Below are 24,134 nucleotides of genomic sequence, written 5' to 3'. Positions count from 1 at the left end.
ACAAGAAGCCAAGGAAATACAGCAGTGACCCAACCTGAGCTGGCTTTAGTTGCCAGTACCTCCAGGCAACATGTCACATTTCTGTTCTGAGTGACCACCAGACAGAGCCCAAAGCCACGGACTAAATGAACTCAGTGAACATTTTATGAGTGTTCATGGACATTTCGCAGGGGGTGGTCAACAATCTAAGGGAATTATATTTGTGTGTGTGTATCAAAGAATAGGAAGGGGGGTGGTGGTTAATGAGGATGTTTTGGATAGTGTGTGACCTTAGCATGGGGTGGAGAATGTGCTGGTTTTGGCTGGGTTAATTTTCTTCATAGTAGCTTATATGTACAGCTTTTGCTTTACCTATTAAACTGCCTTTATCTCAACCCATGAGTTTTCTCACTTTTACTCTTCCAATTCTCTCCCCAACCCACCAGGGGGGAGCCAGTATATGGCTGAGGGGGCTCAGTTGCTGGCCAGGGTATAACATGACAGCAGGAAAAGACTGCTTGCCTTTTCACAGGATTTTTAATTTTTTTTTTTTTTTTAAATATGACAGTTGAAAACTTATTGTTCTCCTTCTCAAAGAAAGTAACCAACCCCTAGTAGGGTGAAAATTTCTGACAAATTCAGACACTGCACTAACTTTTCTCCCCACCTTCGCTCCTAAATAAGAACGGACATTTCTAAGTTTCAGTCCTTCCCCAGCATGCATGAACAGCAGAGAGACCACAAACTGACCACAGACTTATTATTTGTCACTTGGTGAGCCTGGCCCCAAGGATTACATAAAACCCCTCTCACATCCTGTTCACTTGCAGAATGATCTCAGAGAGACCGCTCCAGCATTGCTAGCTCTGTCTCTTCCACATTACCACTGTTTCAGTGTTCCAAGTCCCTAGCACAAGTCTCTTCATATTCCTGTTTGAGTATGGCAGATGGGAACGCTGGGAGACCACCAAAAGATGCTCTCGCTTCACCGAGTATTTCAGAACCTTGGTACAAGGATACAAAGCCCATGTCATCCCACTGACAAGCTATAACACCAACCTGTAGAATATCCTGTTTTTCTTCAACATGCTATGATTTGTACAAGTAGAAACAGCAAGAGAAAATGAACAGGAAAATGTGTTTCTCACAATGAATTCTCATTTCATGTGTATAAACACATGGACAAAGATGCAGAAAGCAGCACATATTTGTTTGCCTAAATCTACCTGCTTTGGGTAGAATAAGACTAGAATACTTCAGAAACCCTTATGAAGAGTTTGCATCTTTTATACTTCTGTGTACACCAATATCTGTGAAGAAGTAACGTGTACTGAAGTGCCCAAATTGGCAGAGCAGTGGCAAAAAGAATCCTCTCCTTCCAGGTGTTTTTGGGGTGGCTGACAAAAATCCTTGCTTTAAGGCAAGTGGGTGGTTCAAAAGGGAAAAGGTACAGTGGCAGCCAGAGCTAGAGATGAAAGCAAGAGAAATCCCAGCCTTCTCTTTGATATATAGTTTGTTATATCAACAGGATTCATATGTAACAAAATGATGTTGCTCCTTGGGCATTTTGTGCCATAAGAAACTGGCCTCAAATTCACCCCTACCCACCCCACTGCTGGCAGATTATTCCCACCTCTGCAATGTCCCTGTCACTGATATTGGCACAGGAGACAGGGAACTCAGCAGGCAAGAATGAGTCGACTTTGTGGTCTGATTTCCCATAAGACTGCCATAAGTCGGGGGAGCTACAGTGATGGAAAGGGACAGGGGTGGTGAGGACATGTGCTTGAACAGCAGTGCCTGGTTGGTTTTCCATTAAGTGCTGGTGGTGGTCCAGTGTGCGAATGGAGTTGTGTTCCAGTTAGAGACAATATCTCTTTATGGTGTGAGAGAAATCAGGGAGCAGACTACAAGGGAGAACAGAGATACTAAATTTTAAGGGCTCTTCTTGTATCTGAAGATGAAAAAACAGCAGACATTTCTACTTAACCCTGCTGTTTGCAGTTTCCCCTATGCTGACACAGCGACCTTTTGCAAAAGAAGGTTTAAAACCCATGTTCTTATTTTCCCGACCTGCGACATGCTCAGGCATTGGCCTTTAAAGAAAAAGCTGCAGGTTATTCGGCTTTTTGGGGAGAAGCTGGGGTCATGCCTGGACAGTGCTAACACCCATACTGGAGGTAGAACATATTTCCTCCAGTTCACTAACATGGAATGTAAAGCTTATCTTCACCCAGCTGTGTGAGAAGTGAAAAACAGAAGGCATAGTCACTGCATCTGTTTCCACACTCTTTCCCAGACTGACAGTGCAGGAAGCTTGGTGCCGTGGAGAGGGATCTCCAGCTCTTAGGCACTAATCGTTCAGGAACAGGCCAGGGTGAACTGACACAGCACATTGCAGTGCTGGCTCCTGAGAGCACAGTGACAAGGTCCTGCTCCTCCTCAGTTGAGCAAGACAGCCACTTGAGCAGCAAAAACAAGTGTTGTTGGCAGATGTTTTGTTGGAAGGATTGCACTAGCCTTCATGCTGCTTGCTGTTGCAGCAATGGCCAAAGGCAGATCACCCTTTAGGAGAATGTAGCTGTCAAAGCTGGAGATCAGGGCAACGCACCAATTGTTGCTTAGCTTTGTCACACCCTTGGCTGGGTAGGCATGCTCTCATCAGGATCAGGGAGCTAATCAGCAGTTGGATGGAAAAATGAAGGGAGAAAACTCACTGCAGGAACTACAATATAATTGCATTAGCCCGTGTACCCCAAGAACTGGAAATCTTTCAGAAAAACCAGACCAGGCAGGTGATTGCTCCCCAGATTTCCTTATAATGAGGTCACACAGCAAACTTACAGCAGAGAAAACATGATAATGACCTTTCTTGGTCCGCTCCTGGATGAAAAGAGAGGGAAAAAGACTTGAATGTTGGGGGGGGGGGGTTTCTGGGGAGAAGGTGTGTGGGAGGGAGGTGGCAGGGAGCAGCTCAGAAAAAAGTTCAGCTCTTGTTAGGAAAATTACAAACCCCAAACTAGAGGTTTCCAACTACATATCAACAAGTGCCAGTTGCTTTTGTGGGCCTTTTTGGTGTTTGATGTAAATTGATATTTTCGATGTTCAGGCACTCATCAAAATATTTTCCTCAAGAAAAGATTTTAATTCAAAATGTATTAAGGAAAAATCTTTTTATGAAAAGCTCATAACTGAATCTACTCAGAGGAATGTGCATCAAACTGTGCTTCTCACTGACACGTAACACTGAGGACAGGAGGTTGTTTTGGAGCAGACTGCAGATCCAAGTGGCTGTCTTGGACCTCTGTCCATTGAGACACAGGCCCAGGCACAGACATCAAGGCAATGCCTCCAGCAAGGCACGCCAAGGCTGGACAACATCCAGCATTTTCTGGTGAGGACAAAGAATACATTTTAAGTGAGGACAACTGTGCACCCCAGAAGTTTAAGTTATTTATTTCCATGAGCATTTTTTGGTGTTTCACACTGTCACTGCAGCACATCCACTGGCAATAGCACAGGCTTCAGCAGTGACTGTGTAACCAAGGCTGTGACTAGACCTGCTCCATGCAGCAGGGAGAGCAGTGGATGTTGCGTACCTTGACTGCAAGGTTTCTGGCTTGATCTCCTACAACATTCTTATAGACAAGCTGAAAAAGTATGAGTGCACAGTGACATTGATTTAAAACTGCCTGAACAGCTGGTCCCAGAGGGCAGTGATCAGTAGTCAAAGGCCAGTTAGAGACAAGTCCCTAGCTGTGTGTCCCAATGGTTGTTGCCTCTTCATTAGTGGCCTCAACACTGGGGCAGACAACAGCCTCAGCAAATGCTTAGGCAACACAAAACTGGGAGGAGTGGCTGATGATAGACTCAAGAACTGCACTGTCATTCAGGTGGACCTGGACAGGCTGAAGAATTAGGGTGAGAGGAATCTCATGAAGTTCAATAAGGGAAAGTGCAGAGTCCTGCATCTGGGTAGAAATAACCGCAGACAGGCTGGGAGCTCACCAGCTGGAAAGCAGCTCTACAGAGGACCTTGGGATCCTGGTGGACACCAAGCTGACCATGAGCTAGCAATGCACCCACAGGGCAAAAAAGGCCAACAGCACCATGGGCTGCATTAGGAAGAACATTGCCAACAGGTCAAAGGAGGTGATCCTTCCTCTTTACTCAGCCCTGGTGAGGCCACATCTGCAGTACTGTGTCCAGTGTTGGGCTCCCCAGTACAAGCAAGATTTGGACTTACTGGAGGGAGTCTAGCAGAGGGCCACAAAGATGGATGATTTAGCGACTGGAGCATCTATCATATTATGAGAGACTGAGAGAGATGTGACTGATCAGCCTCGAGAAGGCTCAGCGGGGACAAGGCTAGCAAGCCCATCCAGGCCAGAGTTATAAAAAAGAGGTAGAAAAGCCAGCAACAGCAGACCAAGAAAATAGACAGGTTTCTTTTTCTTGTCAAGTTTGACACAGCATAGGAGCTCTGGATGCTACTGATATGAGCAGCTTACATTGTGTATGCAGACAAGTCTGAATCTAAGCATTATGCTTAACTGGCAAGGGAGAAGAAGAAATTCTACCTGGTATTTTATTAATAGGGGTACTAACAGGATGCACAATAGCATTCCGTGTTTTCAGAGTGAGACCATCTCCCCAAAAGCACTGAACAGAGTATTTAGGAAAAGGAACACAAGTAAGAATGGCCTTTACAGCTCATCTCCATAGCATTTTTCTGGTTCACTGCAAACAAGCTATGTTTTACCTTTGACTAGCTGAGGATGCCAATCACCACTGCTTCTCATGGCAACTACATGTATGCCTTCTGCCATAATTCCCTTTCATCCTCTGGGGCAGCTAACCACAAAGATCCAGAAAACTATCTCATCCTCTTCCTTGAAGCACTTCACACGGTACTTGTTGCCACAATTTCCAAACAACAATGAAACAAAAGAACCCACCATGAAACCACACATATTTAGGAGCTGCATTGCTCCTGTGTTTTGAGGAGACTGGCTAAAAAGAATCTGCGTGCATGGTGGTTTCCACAGCGATGCTTATACATCTGTTGCAATGCTCCATCCTTGCACAAAAACTCAGGGCACCAGATATTCACCTACTTCGAACTCATTCGGGATTACAGCTACGTCCTCATTTTGGTTAAAAATGGAGTAACTCTCTTTAAGTGACTTTTCCTTTCAATTAAGTTTCTTCTAGGGGATGGGGAGAATGGGGCAGGGGTTAATAGAGAGCATCTGTTATCTGTCAATTGCCCACCCAGACTTAAGCAGCGACACACTGGAAATGCACTGCAGAGGAGACCAGACAAGAATCCTGTGCCAAAGGCAGAGCTGGGAATATATTTATGATGGATGTTGAATTTCTGAATGCCTTAATTCACTTCAGCCAAAAAAAGTCTTTGAATTGAACCTTCAGATCCAACATCTAGAAACCTTTAAGGCTTCCCTCAAGTCTAACAACAATAAAAAATGCACAGAAAATCCCCACAATTAATCAAGTGCTGTTTTGGCTTGGCTAAAACTCTCATTCCACCCTGGAAGGTGTTATTACTTGCTTGACACATAGGATGGAGATTAAAGGGCAGATAGTACATTTCAGAACTGTTACCTTGGTTCTGCACACAACAAACACATCAGAAAGAACATTAGCAAGTCTACTAGTCTCACACACCAAAATATAAATAATCAGATAAAAAATATCTGAAGGCATATCAATAAGTGTATTACCATGGGAACATATGAGAAATAGTATTTTCAGTCCACATTTGAATCAGAGCAAAGGCTGGAGGTGAAGAGAAGAGCAGTTCTTCCCCTACATTCACCTACATGCTTAAGTCTTCTGCATATCTGCTCGTGGTGTAGCAGTAAAACGTATTAATGGAGCATCTGGCATTATGCTGGTGAAAGAAGTCCTGGGCGAATTACTGCTCTGTGTATATAGTAAATCCTGATACAGCTCTGAAGAACAGTACATCCTCTGAGACTTGAGGCAATTGACATTGCCATGTAAATCTAGAATCTGGAAGTTCATTGTAAACAGATTTTTTTTTTTTTTTCTTCAAACAGGAACCCATATACCTTTCATGCAGAGGACAAGATCCTTTAACATCTAGTGTTTCTTCTTGAGTGGTTTCTGTAGGTTATTTGTCAAAATAACTAGTTTTCAAATTAGAGTTTCTCAACAGATCTAAGGAAATAAACCACCGCCCAGCTATGACAGAAGCTAGCGGGATGCAGACTTTTGTTCTCTAGAAGACTGGAGAAGAAAGGCATCTTTTTATTCATAAATGGACCTTCAAGATTTCTGAACCAAAGTTTTTCTAACAAGCCAGCCTTCCGTTGGGGTGAACGCATTTATTCACATCAGCAGAAAGTTTGTCTACAAGTGGCTTGGTTTCTGAGATAGGTTGAGCTGAAAGCAATCATCAAGGGATAAAAAAAGTTCTATATCCCATAAACCTATTGGTCTCCACAAAAGATTTCCCCAGAAAATATCTTGTTAAACTCATACAACTTTAGACTAAGAGTGTGGATTTCTGTGTAAGAATATTTTTGTACAATTAATTGAGTCATATCGTTTTACCCTTACAGAGCAGGGGTGATATGCAAATAACTCATGCGCATGAGAAAGGACTTAATTTCAAATAGCTCTTTTATGGTTGCTGTTATTACTTCCTGATAAGCAATCTGTATTATTGAAAGCCACAAGAAGTTGAGGCACAGCGAACCACATGGACCCAGCTCACATTCACACTGGTGAGTGAGTTTCCATGGTAAGACAAACCTATCACAGGGGAAGGCACTCAACTGATTTGAATCAGCTGAGCTTTGCACACACTTCCCAGGAGATACCTCCCCAACAAGCATCCTTGCATTTCCTTCGACTTCGAGTCAAAGCAACATGCCACAGCCAGGTGCCACTGCTAGGCTGGGCCAAAATCTTACAAGTGCCACAGAAAAGTTGCACTGGTCATTCCATGCTCATGCCTGTCAGGCTTAGACTGAAGCAGTAACCTTCCTGTGCAGTTGTGGGTATCCAGCCTGAGCATGAGAGAAAAAGAAAGAGTGGTTTGTGTTTTTTTTTTTTTAACAACTCCTCTCTACATATCCAGCCAGAGGTTTCACTTCTCTCAGGGACAATGAGACTCAGCATCACACTCTGGACACCGCGGGATCACAGGCAAACTGAAGCTTCACCACAATTTGCAGATTATCTGTTCTTGAACTCCCTTGGAGGAAGAAAGAGAGCAAAACCCAGACCAGCAGAAGACACTGCTCTGACTTTCAGCACACTGTGTGTCAAGCAGGTGAAAATCAAACCTGTTAAGCTATCACAACTACTTCTAACAAAGCTGTTTCCCCTGCAGTTTCTTTTCTCCTAGAGACCCAGTTTGCTTCAGCTGCAGGCCATTCCAGCAAATTCCCAGCCACAGCTGGGCAAAATAATTAAGACCCTCATTAATGCTTTCTGGTTAGTCTTTCCCTGTGGCCTGTGTACACGGTCACATTGTGACTAATTACAGACTGTAAAGTAATGCACATATGCTATGCAATGTTTGGGCCTTCCCTACTTCTTCTGACTTCTTCATTTTCAATCCTTTAATAATGTGTCTTTACCAGATGATTTTCTTTGTCTTTTTTAGATCATCTTGATGTAATATGTTTATACTAATGATACGAAGAGAGCAAGAAGTAGGTGGATCTTGTGAGAAAACCAGTCATTAGTTCTAACTTTCCATTACCAAAACAACCAGTAAGTTTCAAGTCTTCTTTTGCCACACATGCTCACTTTCAAGACAGTAAATCTGTGACTGCGGGTTCTTTATTTTTTACTCAGTGTATCTGTTCATCAGAGGATTATGAAAAAATCCACCCACACCTTCTCAGCATGTGAGATCCCCAGTGACCGTCATTCTACCTATCTCAAGCTAGCAATATCTTACTAGATAAGCACCTCTTAATCTCCAGTATTTTTACTCATACAATAGCACTTTAAATAGGCATAATAGGCATGTGATTATAGGTAGAAAACTACATGCAGGTACCTGCTCAACAACAAACTGGAAGTCTGAACTCTGGAATGAGGCTGACCTTAGGTTATACTACATACAGCATGGCACCCTCATCCATAGACCCTTTTCTTCATGCAATAGGACTCATAGAAGTCATACAAGTGGCTTCAGGACCTTCTGCTAAATGGAACTTGTCACCTGGAAAATAGATAAAAAAGAGAGACAAAATCCTTTAATCTAGAAAGGAATCCCCTGAAACATGAGTAGGAGGAGAAGCCTTTTACTTTGACCAAACTCTACTGTTTTTTTTTGCACAATTAGGCTTTATGCAAGTACTGTGCGGAAGTGTGTGTGGGTACTTGTAGGTGGGATTGATACAGTCAGCTCTTAAGAGTGTGCGACAGTTCCCATTATAAGAGTCTGGTTTCTACAATTTATGATATTGCCAAATGTTATGAATTTGAACTGGAATTATCTGTGGTAGATGTCTGCCTCAGACTTATGTTTAATTTTTTTTCATTTAAGTTTTAGCTTAGATCAATAGTTCCAAAACATTTTACTCATACTAGGAAGCGTGGACAACCTTTCATGTGAAAAGCTGTAGCAGTGACATATCTTCAATCAGGTGGTTAATGTTTGACAGTGTTTGCCTTTCTGTTAGTGCTATGCTAAGTCCCATAAAGGCCTGGCCAAAATTAATCAAAGGACAAGACTTTACAAATGTACAATTCATATATGCACCACACTGCTCACTGAGTCTTTCTTCCCAAAGGAATATGCAAGAGTTCCAGAGAATGAAAGCACAGGTATAGTCCAGTGTTGCCATAAAAATTAATGTGCAGAAATGTGAGTGCAGACCCAGACCCTAAGAGTCTTTGCAAGAGGAAATATATCATGTTGAAACAGAAGGACTTCTGAGGACAAGAAGGTATCTGTATAAATTCAAGTTCAAACCAATTCTAAGCCTATAAGCAGGAACAAAATAAAAATAAAGGGCTAAGCCTGCTGTTTCCAAAAAGGGAAATGGAGTGAGAATGACACAGCCCTTTGTATAGCTGGACAGAGAACACTTGTGTTTCCTAAGGCAGAAGTATTTAGGATTGCTAGATTTGCTATGACAGAAATACAACAACGAGCCTTCAGGGTTCAGAGGAAAATTCCAGCCAAAGGGAAGTGATCCAAAGAAGAAACCTATAACCATGACCATCAATCCAAATCCCAAATGATGCTGAAGAGCAGCAAAGAAACTGAGGAAGAGCGACAAACAAGTATTCTCACTTTAGTCTCTATGTCCCATGCTGTGTAGTAGAAAGGGCTCTACTTCAGAAACTTGCCTGAAGTCTGTTTCTTTGTATGGCGTGTTACCCACAAAGACAAGACTGTGTACCAGAAAGATCACAAGGATGAAGCACTTGGAAAACAAAGCCTAACTTCTGGCTGCCCTGTGTGGGTCAGTATTTATCCTGTGGGTCTGTGGCACCAGGATCCTCGGGTTCCATTTACAGAAGTAGTCCCTGTAGAGACACCTTTCTCAGAAAATGGGTCAAAACCAGCAGAGCCAATGACTGAAGCAGAAAGTCATGCACCAGCCTTTCTGCTTTTTGGCTCTAGCTGTGTCAACATTATTACCAGTGGCATTTGCTTCTAGCCAGCCCTGGACTCTAGCCTGTTGGCACAGAGCTTGCCATTGATGAAGAAGAACACTGCACTGGTTCAGTACTGGAATTACCTGTGTCCAAAGTAGAACAGGCTCCATTTTTTTGAGTATTTAGTATGTCCCTCACTGCTTGGGAGGCCTTGAATGTGGCAGTGAGTGAGCCCCTCCTCTCTTTGGGGACACAGAGAAATCAAACTATTCTTTGGGAACAAGGAGATGTTTAGGCATAGGTTTCATTCCATTTTTATTCTGTCCTGTGTCTACCAAGACACACGAAGTTGCAACCAGTGTTGAGAATTTCCACAGAAGCCATAATATCACCATGTTGGATAAAAGCCTCTTAGTTTTGTTATTTTTCCCCAGCATAGTCACATGCCCTGACATACCAAGCTCTTCTTATATGAGCAGGAGAATGATCATGTAGATGAACAGATACAGCAAGAGGCAGACACAAACCTGTTATGGTCTGATTTTGAAGGTCTTGATATTTCCTGTCCCCCAACATTTCTCATGATTTTTCCCTCATAGCCACTCTCTTGTCAGCAGTATCACTGGAGAACATGAGCACGAGCCAAACTTCCACCCAATACAGCCAATATTTCAACTGTTAGTTAAAAGAGGCTTTTGCACAGCCACATCCATGTTTTATGAAGGATTTTGAAGAAAAGTTAAACCTACTAAGAGGTACCACCTGCATACAGGTTTGCGTGTGGGCCTGTGTAGGCAGGACAGTTTCTAAGCAGTCTAAACCATATGAAGTGCAGTGTGTAAGTCAGCCATCAGAGCAAAGAAAACGTTTTCCTTTTGCACTGAGAAGCAGCACGATAAGCACTTCACAGGACTCAATCGGGTTGCTATTAGTTCTTTGTGGTAATGTAACTGCATGACTGAAAGCCACAAAGAATTCAGTAGCAGAAAGCTACACCGGCCTGACTATTTTAACATGACACGAAGATGAAATTCACACAGTGAAAGTGGTCCTGCTGCAGCGGAAAGGTGCTTGGTTATTATAAATCCTTTTTTACAGCAGCAGGAAAACAAACTGTGAGTCCACATGCAGGCACACAGAGGATGCACACCTGGCATTGCCCAGGCACAAGAGGAGCCATTCCCTGGTCACAAGAGAAGCTGGTACTTCAAGACCTACTTAGGCCTCTCTGAGAAGTTACTAGCCAAGAGTATCCTGGGTAAAGGATATGTTGGTAGATTTTGTGAATACTGTTCTTCAGTGTCCTGACTCAAGAGACTGTGGGCCTCCTCATCCTCTAAACCAGTGAGTCTCAGCTTTTGCAGGCAGTTAGCCCATTCCACATGGAAAAACATTTAATTATGAAACTCCTTCTTAGATGTACCACGTCACAATAAAAACTGTGTCTGTATTCTGTAGAACTGGCCTGTTCTTATTCACTGCATTGAAAGGTAATGACAAACTCAATCCTGTGTTTGAAAACAATGAGTTAAATCACAGCTATCAAGTACATCTGAGGCAATGTTCTCGATAACAAACTCCGTTCTACTTATTTCAGGTTTTATGCCACGGGGCTCAAGCAGCAATTCTTATGATACTTAAATTCTTAAATCTTTAGATTAAGTGAGAAAATCTCATTAAGTTGTTTTTTTTTTTCTCATGTTTCTCATTTTCAAATGTACAGAACTGTGGAGGGGTTTCGTTAGAAGGAGATATGTTGTTGAATTAGTCAGGCCCAAAGGAATCTCAAGGCCACTTCGAGAAGCTGAGAACAGAATCTGCTGTGAGAAAGAGGGGCGTTTCTTCATTAACAGGGCCTCAGCATGGCATGAGTTGTCGGACCTATCATTGGTGGGGCTCCAGCGTGTGGACTGCCCATGATGTTCATTTACGAATCCATGCTTGGAGTGTGGATTCGTGATTAGAGAATAGTTGCGTATATAAGGAGACATGTTTCTGTAATAAATGGCTTTGCGTGATTCACATTGAATCGGAGTGCTGAGTCCTTTATTGTTCCAACACAGAAGAATGAACTTACTTTTCTTAAACATAGATGAATCTTCCTGAAAGTCTAAATGCAGATGAATGTCAGGATGGATAAAAAAATTCTAATAAAACTTTTCAATTTAAATATTTTAAAACAAACCTAGGTATAATGATGACCAATCATGCCATACCTATTCAAGCAATTGTGTTAGTTAAAAATCATACAGTATGATTTTTTATCTCCTAAAGTTTCATAGAAAGAAGAAATCCAAAAATACTTTAATGTCTCCCCCCACCTCCTGATCCCACTGCTTTGAAAAAATATTTTGCTTTTGGTTGAATAAAGTATTTCATTTCAACTAAAAATGTGTTTCTGAAAGAGGGCAGCATTGTCTGGTTTGACCATAAGGTGGAGATGAAAGGGCAACTCAAGAGGCTTTTTTTAATCTATTGAAATCACCCGCAAGTCAAATGCACATTATCCCAACTGCCTAGTCTTATGCACTGGACGATGAGAAAAACAATGACTACCAGACACCACATTTCGAAACATCTGCGAAAGAGATTAAAACACATTTCAGCCAAACCCGTGGAACAGAATGGAGAAAAAGAGACAGTTATCTCCTCTAGGAGAAATGTAACACCCATCTCTTAGATCCTACTGCTAGAATAGCTGAAAAATAGTGTGGAATGTAAATAAATACAATAGGAGAACCATGCAACATACATGAGATGCTCCTTCTAAAATAGTTTCTGATCTTTCAGTATTTCTGGTGAAACGGGGCGTCATAAGATGTTTATCAGCAGAGAAAGGTGTCTGGTAAGTTTGCAGAAGAATTATTCTCACAGATGGTTGGGATGGCCAACCCTATTGAGTAAGCTCATGCTGGATGTGGATAGCAATGTAAGAAATCTTAGTTACTTCAGCTGTCTGAAGGACAGTTATTTTTAAGATAGTCACATGATCTGAGTTCTCAGATCATTATTTTTACTCACCAAGACAGTACCTGTAAAAAGATTTGAAGTATCTGTACGGTGCAGAGCCCGGGCTGAACTCCATAATGCAAAGTATTCTCCATTGCCTTTTCTGTTTGTTCTGATCCTTATGGACTTAGATTTAGATCATTGATTCTCACAAAAATCAAACATTAATATGTGTCAAAAAGCCTCTGTGATTTCAAGGCATTAATTGTGTATACCATTTCATATATAGTTGTGCTATCTTCTAGATCGTCTGACTGAACCAAGTCTTGACAGAGAAAAGTTGGAAAACTTCAGCTGGTCTAGATAATGACAGAAACAATAGATGTATTCAAACCTACCTTGAAAGTAAGCAGAATATTTAATCACAGAAGACTTAATCTAAGGTTGTACTTAGTTTAGGCAGTTATTTGGGTCACAACAATATATTGATCAAGTGATTTGGGGAGAAAAAAAAGCTGTTGTACTCCCACTGCACACTCACTGACAACAGCGCTAAACTCATTAGTAAGTGGCTGGTGATATTTATAGCTTATCAGGGCAAACAGTTGCTCTTTACAGAGCTCAAGTTGTAATTTGCCATCACAATCAAAGGGCACAGGGTTCAGCAAGCCACCCCAAACTGGGAAACTGGAAACACTCTGCTTAATACCACCCTTTTGTCTCATCAAAATTGAAGTTGCAGTGTTTCCTGGATTTTAGTGCTGTTTCATTCTACTTTCAGCATTTTCAGCTCGAAGAGCAGCTGCAGCAGTTTCTAAAGAAAGCACAGAGCAGTGTGAGGCAACATGTCATTGCCAGTCCCCAAATAACAATTTCTGAGCTTCTGACTCACTGCCTCTTTGTTATCACTGTTCAGAAAAGCTTGCCAAGCACTGGAGAGATGCGAATTTCAAATGTCATCACTTGTATTCACCAATATCTAGTTAGGATACTCTGACCACGAAAAGCCTGATTTATTGTAAACACCAGAATTTTATCATCATGTTATTTTCTCCACCTGAAGTGTTCTCAGTATTGCCAAATTGTTCTGGTGTAGCAAGGCAGGCTGATTCCTAGTCATGTATTAGTATCAGAAACAATGAACTGTTTAGGTTAACAAGTCTGCTTACAAGAGTTCTAATACATGCATCCGTATCATAACATACGCGCTGTATGCGTATATGTAGCTTTGGGAGTTGAGCTTCACTGTGACAGAAGCAGTTTTTACAGTTCATTTATAAAAAGTGAAGGTGACAGAATGAGCCAGCAGCAAAACTGAAGGAGAGATATTTACCTGTGGCCTATCCTGCCCCACCAGGTCAGGTCTCCCACCTTCCCCAGAATGTGGCAAGAACAGCACCATGAAATCAGGAAATTCCAAAACACTGAGACTCTAAGGAAAAATCAAGGCTTAATGAATAAACTGACTTTTCTGGAGTTATCCTAGAGATTCTTTTGAATTCTGCACATCTCAATTAAAACAATTATATTTTATACCTAACACAACTGGAGTGGACTTGGCTAACAACCGAATGCTCACTCAGCTGCTCACTTCCTACCCACCCCTTCAGAAGCAGAGAGATAGAAAATAGGAAGAATAGGAATGAGAAAACTCATGTGTCAAGAGAAAAACAAGGACACTGCTTATTAATTACCCTCATGGGCAAAACAGACTTGACTTGGGGAAAAATTAATTTATTGCAAATTAAAATAAGCATTTTGTTAGTGATTTGGGTATTGGGAAACAAGAAGACAAATATTAAAACAATTTCCTCTCTCCTTTTCTATGTTCAACTGCATTCCCAGCTCCTCTACGCTCCCTAGAAGCACAGGGGAGGGGCAGGTGGGATGTGGGGTTACAGTACAAAGCAGTTCCTCTCTGCCTCTTCTTCCTCCTCACACCTTTTCTCTGCTCCACATGGGTCCTCCATGGGCTGCAGTGAAATATCTGATCTGGAGCCATGCAACACCCTTCCCTCCTCTTCTGGCTTTGGCGTTTCCTCTGCTGTTTTTCACTCTTTTTGTTCCCTCTGTGGTGTTTACAGCCTTTTCTTAAATGTGTTTTCACAGAGGCACCACCAGTTTTGCTGATGGGCTCAGAGGTGTCTACCCCTCTACCAAACCTTGCCGCATACAGCCAGTACAATAAGTCTAAGGAAAAATCCCATTGTGGGAAACTCCTCAAATGCTAAATATTTTTCATCTGGATCATGATTCTCCTCTATTTAATATAAATTGTGTCTTTTTTTTCCTGAAAGTTAGTGGCACAGGAGTTGATTGTATTAGAGGTAAATGCAGCACAGATGTTATCTGAATAATATGGATTATTTCCAAACTTCTCAAATTTCTGTCTGCCAGCCCAATACAGAGAAAATAATTTCAGTGTGATCTGAGTCACAACATATATCCTTTGCTAGGAAAGCCCTCTTTCATGGTAAAACATTTTATTTGGATAACAAGATACATGCCACAATAATGGAGACAACAAATCCTGTCCTCCATTTCAGATTTTAGAGGTTGCTGAAGATTCTTTCAGCCCCCTTTGAAAAGAGACACACAGAAATGAGGTAAGGCAAAGCATGGTACAAGGTCCAGAGATTATGTCCTCATTCAGATGTTTTGTGGCCTTGAGGAAATTTGGGGTTTTGTAATTTTTTGTTGGTTTTGTCTCCTTTCCCCAATATAGCTATCTGTCTTTCACTGGAAAAATCAAGAGTAGTGCAGGGTAAAAGCCTAAACCTGACAGGCAATAAGTTCCTTTAATCACCTACAGATTAGGTTCAATTCATTAAGGTGCTTAAGATCGATCCTGAGAGAAGAGAGTAGGTATGAAGAAAGGGTGTTTCAAATTTCATGTGTATCCTGTTCTTCACCTCGATAGTGATACAGTACTTCTTCTCTGTGGTGAGATAACCCAGGCTCAAGTAGAGTGCTTTTTCTAAGAAGGCAGCTAGTCTTTACCTGAAGGAAACAAGGCATGGGAATCATCACTTCCTACAGTAGTTTGTTCCAGCGCTTAGTCATGCTCACTGTTGAAAATATGTGCCTGATTTGTAGTTTGAATTTGACTGTCTGTAGCTTGGTGGGTGTTATACCTTTTCCACTGAGTGAAAAAGTTCTTTACCACCTGCATTTTTTCCCGTACACATATTTGCATGTGGTGATCAGATCACGTTTTTAATCTCCCATATTTCCATTTGCTTGTTTGTTTATATGCTATTATAGCTATCTAACCAAAGGATAGAGCTTTCCAAAAGGGATTTCTTGATATGGTTGAGGAAATGAATGCACGCAAATCAAGATAACCTGTCAGTTTATTTCACAGAAGGTGCTTCAAACCTTGAGGCAAAATGGCATTGAAAATAATGAGTTTGCCCCCATTTAGCTTGAAAAGTTTGTCCTTTTCAGAACGAGATATATCACTGATTGCTCTTGGCCAATTTGATAGTGGTGAACCTTAAAAGAAAAGCTTTCTTTCCCTTTTCTATTCCTACTGCTTAACCAGATTCCACAAAGCTGCACTCCATACTCCTGGGAAACAGGTGTGCAATACAACCATGTCCTGCTTGCAGCCATTAGCTGCTAACATTAATGCAGTATCATGTTGTACATACAATACTGTCTCAGTGTCCTGCTCTGCACACCGTGCCTCACTGTGTGCTCTACTCAGCCCCTCTTGACTTTCATCTCAACATCCTATCTTCTGAAATGGGATGCCATATCTCTCTCTCTCTTGTGTCTTCTCTGCTCCACCACTGCAGAAGAAGGTAGAGAGTCCTATATCCCAGCTGGTGGTACTTTCCAAGCAATGTAGGAGAACAGAGCTGTCATGTCAGTGGGTCACAGGGATAGAGGGGAGCAGGAATGGAGTTTTGCCAAGGAGAGGGAGTCAGAGAGAAGGAAGGAGTCACAGCAACTTCTACACTACTTGTTTTAGCTGTGGAGATAAGTCCTCCAGGAAAAAGTCCTTCTCGTGGTTTAACCCGAGCTAGCAATATAACCACAATAGCCACTCACTCACTCCCACCCCACCCCCCAAATAGGGGAGAGAATCAGAAGGGAGAAATTTGGATTGAGATAAACACAGTTTAATAAAATAACAAAATACTGATACACTACTAGTAAATACATATATAAAATATAAATAGAATATAAAAGATACTCAATGCAATTGCTTATGAACTCTGTCCACACCGAAGGAGCACCTGGTACCAACAGCTGATCCCAGAGAGAGGAAAGAGGAAAAAAGGCTGAAAGGCCCAGAGGCCTCTGCAAAATGGCAGGATAGCCAAAAGCCGAACTGAAGAAACTCCTGAACAGAGCTCCCCTGGCTTCAACAAAGAGAGTGAAGAAAGTGAAGAAGAAACTGGAAGATCCTGACTCTCCTTAAACATAAAGCATGACACTAATGGGATGGAATACTCTTACTGATCAGTCTGGATGTCAGTAAAAGTCTGTCCTGTCTATCCCCTCCTCACACCTGGGGGCAAAGCGCTCAGAACATCCTTGGTTCTCAGACCAGGGCAATTAAAAACATTAAGTCTGTCCTGGGGTGTTATTAGGACTAGAAATTAGCTTCTGTTTCCCTTGATCACCACAATGCAAGAAGAGTAGGATTCCTCACCTCACCTCATCCCAACTTCAAGGCAAGAAAAGGAGGTAACTTTTCATTCACTGGGTAAATGGGCTGCATACGTCCTTATCCGGAGGTATTGCTGTAATAAGAAAACAAGCAAGACTCCATAAAACATGAACTGTGGAAACATTAGAAATTAGAACAATGCAGGGACAGTACAGAAACAGATATTAAGCTTTGTGTACTGTCATCTAAACCAATACCTATCTCCTGAAGATTAGAGTCTTGCACCTTTCTGTAAATGATCTGATGCTGGACTTAAATTTCTTCACTAGAAATGTCCATTCTATTAGAATCATCTTCTCTCTGTCTTACTGCTGTTTTCTAAGCAAAACAAGACAGAAATAACTGTCTAAATACCAAATCAGGCAAAAGAATCTCCCGCTTCTGATTACATGTGTAGGATCTGTTGCAGAAAATGACATAAATGCCTCTACACCCTGCAAATGTCTCCATACACCAGCTTCTTTCCAGTAACTTCCATTGATTTATGTCAGGGAAGAATTTCCCACAGTTTTCTCATGTTTCCTTGATCCAGCTGCTTCAAATAATATGGGGCATATCGCATACAGCCTCAGTATTCTGTGCAGCCATGCTGGGGATAATAGAAACAGGATGACATGTGCAGAGATTAGTCCCAACCTAGCTGAGCTAGTGGATTTCCAGGCCACATCATTAGAAGTGCTACAAGCGATGTTCAAATGCAGAACTTCTTCCTTCATCTCCTTAGCTTGCCCATTCTCAACTGGGCAATTGCTGGGAGGCATGTCCTTTGGAAAAAAAATAGCCTCAGGTTAGTCTGTCAAGTGAAAATATCCTATTCTTTCCTCAAGCCAAGGATTTCAGCTTTTTAAGGAATCAGAGAAGTGAAGCATCTTCTTCCTGTTGTTCAAGCCTTAACAACAACTTATTTCTGTGCAACCTCCTGATCAAAGAAAAGAGGGGCTGAATCCAGTGCTTTGAATCTCCAGCACAGAGGGGATTTAGGACTCATCTGGAGGTTCCTGCCCCTTTCCTCTACCAAACATATGCCTCACATCATCCGGTCCTCTGAGTCACTTCCTCCCTACTTTTCAGTCATCTGCCCTCAGTGCACTTCTCCAAGTGAGCCCAGTCATCTTTGCTCAATCTGGAGCAGGGTTCAAGGGAAGCCTTGTTGGAAGGCAAGCTAGAATGTAACCACAAGGTAATCACAAGGTGGAGCTCCTAGGCACTGTGGCCTGTGCAGGGGTTTGGGGCAGGTGAACATCATGCCATTTAGTGATTTTAGCACTGATTTCAAGAGAACCACAACGTTTCATACCATCAGAAGCTGTGTGCCTTCTGCATATATCAGTGGCTCCAGAATTAGCGCCAAGTAAGCTGATATGTCATTGCATTGCACTGGGTGGAATCACTCAACCCCTCTGAGCAGCAGGTAGGTGCATGAAGAAGTTGCTGTGCCCTGGCTTGGTGCGGTGCTGTGCTGACTTGACAGTACCACTTCTATTTCTGAAGCTAGCTCAAAGCCAGCTCAGGAAGCTCTGCACTGTCAGCAGCGACACAGCCTAGGCACGGCCTGCAGAAGCTGGTGAGACAGGAATCCAGGGAGCGATGGGAAGTAGAATTTCCAACTAAGCTGCAGGAAGGTGTTTAATATATTTAGCCCCTGCACCCAGCACCCCAGATATACTTTGGAACATGAGTAATATTTTAGTAACCTAAGCATGTGTATAAAAAGGGTGCACAACAGCTCCGAATTTGAAGTCAGGTCCTCCAGTTTCAGTCTTGGTATTAAATGCAAACTTCCCTGAAGGGAGAGGGACTCTGGGAATATGGGCTTCACCTTGGCCTTACCTAGCCTCCAGTAGGAGTTGTACAAAAGAAACCTTGTTCTCATCAGGACTTTCAGGTGTGTGGGTGTTTCCAGGAATAAACAACACCCAACCACAGAACAACCAGGAAGCGGACTTATAAGCATACTGTGTCACTTTACTGCCACAAAGTTTATAAGTTTTATCTCCATAGCCAGCCTACTGCATTATGTCATTCTACTAGGGGACTTACCATGTGGTGGGACCAATGGGCTAGGAAATGACCACTGCACCCAGCCCTTCATGGCATGCTGAAAGCAAGAGAAGAAGTTACAGAGTCTGGATATTGCAGCCATTCAGACAATCAAATTTTGAGCAGACCTGTCAATCATATTCCAGGTAGACTGGATGAACTCTGTTAGAGTTAAGAACTGAAATAGTTGGAGGAACAGCCAGAGTAAAGTGCATCAGCAAGGTACCTGAGAGTAAAGTGCATCAGCAAGGAAGCTTTGCATCTGCCCACACAAGAAGTGACACAATCCAATACTTTTGCTTTCTCTTTCACATACTCCCATATGCAAAATTAATGTATTTTGTTACAGCGTATGCAAATAAAACTTGTGAAATTATTTTTTCTTCATCATAAATGAAACAAGTTCTACGCGCTAAGACGTGTCATCAAAAGGCAGGAAATTCGCTGACAAGTGTGACATACTCTGCTATCTCTGAAAGAATTAAAGTGGTTTTAATGCCCAGTACATTGGATGAGGCCATTGTGTAATGTAATCCATCCCTAATTTACCTTCCTTGCTGAATGATCAGACAAAACCATTGTATGTCATTGCTGGGGTGAGCACATACTCAAGGAGTCAAACAGATATATCAGTACACAGAGAATCATGATGCTTTTCCAGAACCATTCACAGCTCCAGAGGCAAAGGGGTTTACTCATTTATGTACAGCCTGTTGAGCCATCTGTATGGTCCCAAGATTTAGGATCCTCAGCTGACAGAAAGAGAGAGCAGCGAGAATTCTCGCAAGGAGAAAGTCATGGTAGCTACATGAGAAGCCAACAGAAGCAGGCCAGCTTTAAAGTTTATACAAGCTGAGGTTTCAGCACTCTGATATTCATGGTATCCTTGGAAATGAAGTTCCTGGAAATAATTCAATTTCTGTCTGCACCTCAGTAATTAAAATCCAGCTCTACAGCTCCTGCACTTCTTGTTGAACTTTCAGCTATTAGCATGGAATCAGCTGTCAGCAAGGACTTTAAGGCTGAGTAAAACCACTTCAAACAGAGCAGATCACAGACTGTGCCTTTGTCAAATAATATCTGATGACATTATGATACTTAACATAAAATGGGTCTGCAATAACCCACACTAGAAACCACAGGCAAAGCCCAGATCTGTGCTCTCAGAACACAGAAGGCAAGGAAAATTCAGTCTCCAGGAAGGCTGTGATGGCTCTGCACTGCACCTCAAACCAACGATGCTTGAGTTTTCTCTGCTGCTGTGTGAAGTGCACTTACTGAAAGTATGTCTTTAATCGCACCTTGTTGGCAATGTCTTCATCTTCAGCTGTGTCTCAAGCTTCAGCTGTCACAACCAATTTATCCCTCTCCTTCTCCACCTTTCCATCAAATGCACACTACCTTTCTGACTGATGCAGCCAGCAAATCCTGATAAATTTTCTCCCTCTACATGCATTATTTCTGTGTCTAGGTCAACCTCTGCCCCACTCTGGCCTTTCTTAGGGTCAGTTCCTCTGTCATGGAATCCTGGCTCTCAACGTGCAACTGAGAGAACAGGCTCCAGTGAATTAGAGATAAACTACTTGTCACTCCTTGTGGTAAATTTATGTTTTCAGTTGTGTCCCACCACAGACTTCTCATATCTCACTTCCCAAGTTCTGTTGCAGAACTTTCACAAGAAAGAAGAAGGAACTGTTGCAGTACTTCCCAGACTTGGTCCTCCTCAGATTTCAAGATGTTGTCGTGTCCCTAGGGATGTGTTCAACAAGATAGCAGCTATGTCTGCACCAGCTAACAAGAAAGTCTCATGAGCTTTCTTAGGTCTGGTGGAATTCTGCAGAATGTATATTCCAGGTTATCATCAGATCGTGAGCCATCTCTGTAGAGTAACCTGAAAGAAGAACTATTTTGAGTGGGAGTTTGAGCAACAGCAAGCCTTTGAGCAGCTAAAACGGGACCAGCTGTGCAAAATGTACTCTAGACTGCAGATTGGAAGCATGGTCTCACCTGGAGCCTCTGGCAGAAAACAGGAGGAGGAAACCACAGTTGAATGCTAGTGTTTTGGAGCCAGGGGTATCTAGGATCAGAAGCCCACTTTGCCCCAACTGAAAAAGAGAAACTAGCAGTATATGGTGGGGTTCAAGCTGCTTCAGAAGTTGTTTGTACAGAAGCATATCTCCTCTTGGCACCATGATTGCCCATGTCCAAAAGAAACATCCTTTCTACACATGACACAACCAGCACTACGTGGAGTAAGTGGGGACTCAACTGGGGAAACACAAACACCCAGGAATCCTGGAAGAAATCGTGGACTGGCCAGAAGGCAGAGATTTTGGAGTGTTTTTTGAGGAGGTGGCTGCTGCCCTAGAAGCACAACCTTAAAAGGAGTTATCAGAAGACGGAAGACATTATGCTCTGTTTACTGATGGGTCCTATTGTGTTGCAGTAAAACCATCAGAAGTGGAAAGCTACCGTGTGGAGTCCCACATGGGAAGTCATTGAAGCCACTGAAGGAGAAGGTGAGTCAAGTCAGTTTGCAGAAGTGAAAGCTACCCAACTAACCCTAGAGGCTGCTGAGTAAGAAAAGCAGCCAGTACTCTATAGTGATTCATGGATGTTGGCTAATACCTAGAGGGGTGACTACAGCAGCAGTGGAAGACCCATTGGCAGTGCAGAGGTAAACCCATCTGGCCCGCTGTATTGTGGCAATAAATAGTTGCCCAGGTAGAAAACATCACTCAAAAGGTATATTGTGTCAATGCTCACATGCCCAAAAGCTGTGCCACTGAAGAGCACTGAAACAATGAACAGGTAGACAAGGGTGTCAAAATCAAATAGCTCAGATGGACCTGGACTGGGAGTGTAAGGATAAGTTATCTGTAGCTTGATGGGCCTATGGAACATTGGGGCATCTAGGGAGAGAGACAACAAACAGATGGGCTCATGAACAAGGGGTGGACCTGACCATGGAGGCCATCACAGAGGTCACTCAGGAATGGGAAACGTATGCCACAATCCAGTGAGCCACGTGAGTAAGGTCTCCCTGGAATAGAGGGCGGTTGCTGGGGTTTTGGTATGGCAAGGCCTGGCAAACTGACTGCATTGGGTCACTGCCACAAACACACTACTATAAGCAAGCACTACATACTGTGTTGGAAGCAACTACTGGTTGGCTGGAAGCATACTCTGTACACCACGCCACTGCCCAAGAAACCACCTTGTTTTGCCCTTGACAGTAATTGCTGAGTGACCTCCCTGTCCTTATCTTGACCCACAGGTCTTTTGCTGGATATTTTTCCTCCCATCCAGTTGAGGAGCAATAGAGCAGCTTGGTGGACACCTGGCAACCAGCCAAGGTCAGCCCACCACACCTTCTCATATCAGCCCCTCACTTGTTCCTAGAAACCCAGGTTTCAACCAGAAAGTCGCTCCCAAAGTGCCTTAATGACATCTTAAATAATATTTGTGTACCAAAAGTCACCTAACTTCTGGTTCCAAATAAATTCCTATAGGAATGGCAGAGTCCTTTCATTGTGGCAATTTAAAGTAGGACTTTTCTTACTCAGAAGATAGGTTGCTCTCTTCCAAAATTTCCTTTATCTCATTGTATGTCTTCATTTTTTCACGTTCATGCAGCGTTTTCCTATCCAATACACCTCATCTGCACATTTACACCATGTTAGTTTCCTTTTGCCTTTGCTTTTGAGCACTGCTTCTTTTCCATTTGAGGCCTCATAATGCTTACATGTTTCCTACTTCTCTCTCCAGCCTTGGATCTCAGTCTCTACTTACATAAATACCTCTTCTTCCTCTCCATGCCCTTGTCTAAAATATACCTATGATATCTATGCACAAGGATTACTAATTCCTAGATCAATGGTAAAAACTCAGAAAACAAACCAGAGTGTTACTGTGAACAGCATATAAAAAACCTCAGAACAGTGTGGAGGACTGTCAAAATCAAGTGGGGAAAAATATACAGAACACCCTCCCACCCAAAACTGCAGTCAGTAAGATGATCATAGGACCAAAACAATCCAGCAGAAGTTCTGTCTTACCTGATTTTTTTAATATGATAATTATCAGCCTTTTTTTCCTCTTATTTACACAGGACCTTAATTCACTCTCCTCTGTTCAAGTGAACATAAATGCAGATCATTTTTGAACACCAGCCCAATCAAACAAAACTACCAGAGCATCAGACTACAGTCATCTGTACATCTTGCTGATGTTCAAACGTGATGTGCAGTTCTAGCTTCCAAGCAGTTCAATTTCCTGCCGCCTTTGATCTCGTTCGTGTCTTTACTCTTATGTCTTTGTCTTCAGTAGTAATCGTTTGGACTTGTAGCCTTCAGCAGCTGAGGCCTTTTCTCTACTGCTGGCCCCCAGAACTGCGCTGGGGAAATGCAGTGGCTTAAGAAAGGAAAAGAAACCCTGCGTATGAAATTAGTAGATCAATGAGGCAGTTTGAAACAGGTACAGTATTATTTGAAAAAAAACCCTATACAACAGTGCTCTGAAAAAATCCATAGAGTTCTGCAGTGAAAGATGTGGTCAAGCTTCAATTTTTATACTACTTCTGTTGAAAAGTGTGTAAAATAGGCTTTTCTTTCCCATCGAGACTCAGTTTCTCCCCTCAGGGTTTGGAAAGCCTTGTTGTTCAAGATGAGAACTATGCTGTCAGTAGCTAAGTGGCTACTGAGGGGAGAAATCATTAAAAATGTCACTTACAGAGAAGACTTGAGACTGCTTTTTTTTTTTTTTTTGAGGGAGACATGAGGAAGAATTTTTTCAGATGCAGTGCCAAAGTGACAAATAAGTAGCCACAGTAGTAGTAGTAGTGACAAATATGAAGAACAAGTTTCCCTCT

At 42.4% G+C, this 24,134-nt stretch overlaps 1 protein-coding gene across 1 annotated transcript in view; it reads right to left on the bottom strand.

Moving 5' to 3' along the window:
- Positions 1–24,134, bottom strand: part of ATP1B1 (ATPase Na+/K+ transporting subunit beta 1) — a 408,664-nt gene that overhangs the window by 30,183 nt on the left and 354,347 nt on the right. The gene's annotated exons all lie outside the window — the stretch shown is intronic.

This window comes from Patagioenas fasciata, chromosome 1, assembly GCF_037038585.1.
Source record: "Patagioenas fasciata isolate bPatFas1 chromosome 1, bPatFas1.hap1, whole genome shotgun sequence".
Taxonomy (NCBI): domain Eukaryota; kingdom Metazoa; phylum Chordata; class Aves; order Columbiformes; family Columbidae; genus Patagioenas; species Patagioenas fasciata.
Note: the sequence above shows the minus strand (reverse complement) of the source record. Positions and strands in the feature narration are given on the sequence as shown.